The sequence below is a fragment of the Tupaia chinensis genome, unplaced genomic scaffold (assembly GCF_000334495.1).
Source record: "Tupaia chinensis unplaced genomic scaffold, TupChi_1.0 Scaffold145814_1, whole genome shotgun sequence".
NCBI lineage: Eukaryota > Metazoa > Chordata > Mammalia > Scandentia > Tupaiidae > Tupaia > Tupaia belangeri.
Window position 1 is genome coordinate 2012675 of NW_006205672.1, and position 3403 is coordinate 2016077.

Below are 3403 nucleotides of genomic sequence, written 5' to 3' on the forward strand. Positions count from 1 at the left end.
TCCTGCTGGGCATTTGTGAATGCGTGCCCAAAATCCCAGGAGGAGAATGGAGGAGAAGGGATTGTGGCATGGACAACCACCCCCCAGGGGGTGATTTCTCATCTTCTCTCTCACTGTCCCCCTCTCTGTCTAGACAGCGCATGCGCCCTGTGGCAAAACCTGAGAAAAGAAAATAGAGGTTTATTCCACTCAGGGTTTGGAGGTTCACAGTCCAAGAGCCACTTTTTTTTAAAAGAGATATTTGCTATAGGGTGCATGTGCTCTCTGTATAGACACAGAGAGACAGAAAGCAAGAAATCACCACCTGGGAGGATGGCCACACTGCAATCCCTTCTCCATTCTCGGGATTTGGGCACGTGTGCACACACACCTGGCATGAGTTTCAAGCCACCAGGACCAGGACTTGAACTATAGTCAGTCATATGGGAGTCCAGCACCTTAACCTGCTGGCCCCACAGGCCACCTCTGGTAAGGGTGTTCTGGCTGTATCACAGGGTGGTAGAGGGCAGCAAAGTATGTGTTTACGTCCTGGTGTTGCTGCCTCATTCCCTCTCCTTATAAACCTACTCGGTCTTAATCATGGGGACCCCCTCCCCCCCCCATGACTTTAATCCTAATCTCCCAAGGCCCCACCTTTCTTTTCTTTTTTTAAGGTTTTTGCCATAGGTGACATATGCTCCAAAGAGACAGAGAGGGAAAGTGAGAAATCATCCCTCAGTGGGGATGACCACACCACAATCCCTTTTTCTCCATTCTTCCTTGGGATTTCGGTTACATGGTACATGCTTTTGGTGTGATTTGCAGGCCTTCAGGCCCTGACTCGGTCCATGGTCTGCTATGTGGGAGTCCAGCACAGTAGCCTCCATGCAACCTGCTGGCCCCATAGACCTACCTTTCAACACAAGAGTAGGATTCAGTTTTCACCCTCTTAATCATCATAGCCAAATCTCAACACATGAATTTGATGGAGTAGGCACATGCAAGCCATAACAGAGGGTATTCAAAGAGGTGTGGGACAAGACAGAGTGACCACTTCTGGAATCAGAGGATGAAGAAATCTTCAGATGAAACATCCGAGGCCCAGAGGCAGCAAAGCAGTAAAATTTGAGTTCTGCAAGGTAGTTCCACATGGGAAGCTTCCGGATTCAAGTCCAGAAAAACTTCCTGAGTATGCTGTCCACACACTTGCTCATAGTCTGGGGCTGGCTGAACCTAGGGAGGATCACACCACCAAGGCCGTCTCTTTTCCTCTGAAGAAAAACAAAACAAAAATATATTTGAGGTTGGACCTCAAAGGATGAGGAGGAAACAGACATGCACAGAAAGCAGGGAGCTGGGAACCACGACTAGGTGTGTGGAAGGAGGGAGGTGTGCACAGAGATGATAACTTTTTTCTTCCCATTCTTTAGTCTTCCCTCCCTGCCTGTCTCCCCTCGCCATATTTGGTCAATGAATGTGGTATATCTTCAGTTTCTCCCTTTTTGGGAGGAAAACATCGGTAGGGGAAAAAATAGATGTCTGTATTGTAAACATAAACATAAGTCTCAATTTGGTAGCAACGACAGAGCTGGGTGGGTCATGTGTATTTAAGAAATAAAACTACACTGACTGTCCCCTGACACCTCGAAGTGATCTCTGTCACGTCGAAGTGTTGATCTGCGACACATGCAGCCCTGGGATAGCGGTCACACATAGGTCTCCACTGGCGGAGTCAGCATCGGCAGAGCGGACCCTGAACAGAAGTGCCCTCGCTGATCTGTCAGGGCACTGCCTTGGCTCGCTCACTGCACGTCACACCAGCCGTCTGACTGGTCCTGCCCCTCTGGGTTCGTAACAGCTGGGATAAGGAGCCACGCGTGTGAACACAGGCCTGAGAGAACCCTGCTCTCTGCAGAACTGACCCCGGAAGTCATGGAACTGGCCCCTAAGATGCAATGGTGGCTCCCACTCTCCCTAATCCTGTTCCCGTGGGAGACTCAGTTCCTGCTATTCCCATCCCGATTCAAAAACCAGCTCACTCTGGCTGCCCAGACTTCCCCAGGCTGCATTCTTGCCCGTGAGTTCATTGTTTTGGCTCCCCTGCCTGTATAAACCCACAGCCACTGCCAGGCCGCCTGGCCCAGGGGCCCCCAGACTGGCTGCAGCTGCATTCCATTCAGAACTCGCCACCCCCACTGGTGTGCTTCCCGCCTCCTGTGGTCACATGCCTGTGTTTATTCAAGTTAGCCTGGGACAAGGTGTGCTGGGAAAGCGAGCCAAGGAGGCCGACAAGGAAAACGATGTTTAACTGCTACGTTTCCCTGTGGGTTCGACAGGTTTTCCAGTGTCTTTTGATTAAGAAATACCTTCAGTTCTGTGTCATTCCTCCCTCCCCGCAAAAAAAAAATCAATGTTTTTGTCTAGTAGGAGGAGCTACTTGCAAAAATTTTGTTAGGTGTCCTAGTCTCCCCTCCTGGGCTGGTTATGACTCTCAGATATCCCGAAGGGTGGCGAATAAGTCTCCCCGGAAAAGGCTGCCTGTACACCAGCAGGGCTCCCGACTGGCCTCCATCATGCTTGCCTTTCTCAGCTCACACCTCCTTGCGCCGCCTGGAGCAACTCCCACCCATCTCCTGCCCTGGTGGGAACGGGGGAAGGGAGACAGCTGGGCTGCCTGGAGGGAGCAGCTGCTGGGTTTCACTGCTCTGTCACCATTTCCTGAGGGGAGGATATCTTGTTTATTTCCATTTGACTCTAAAGAACCAGGACGAGGGAAAGGTGGGGTGCACCTCAGGTGAGGGGCTGTGGGAAGTTTCTCCTGGCCTGTGGATGAATACTATATACTTAAACAGTAGGCTCCTTCCTCTACCCTCTCCTCTTCGTCACTTTAAAAAAAAAAAAAAAAAAAAAAACCCAAAAACCAAAAAACAAAACTGCAGACGAGGCTGTGGGTGGTAATTTTTTTTTCATTTCTCAGAAATCCCTCATGAAGCAAAGAAAAGAAACAGAAAGAGGGAAACAACTTAGTGTCGAAATGAGGTTGTGAGTGTGTTTTGAAATGAGGTGGCTTGTTTGCAGCTTTGAGGAACAAAAGCTCTACAGAGGAGCTGGGTGACTGCTTCCTGCCAGTGTCCCCACCTCCAGGTTTGGGAGTTGGGGTCAGGTATGAAATAGGACGCAGGGTCTCTATCTTCCATTCCCATCATAAGCCATGGTATGATACTCATAGTGTCAGTGCTGTTGAGAGAAAACCTTGTAATAGAGGATGAGATTTAGTAAGAAGTCCCAGAACACTGAGTGATAAAGTTGCCACTTGAAGACTTTCTTCACTCCAGAGTTTCCCACAGAACTTTCTGAGGAGCTGTCTTAAGAGATTCAGACATGGGACCAACAGATGGTGTAATGATTACATCAGTCCTGGACC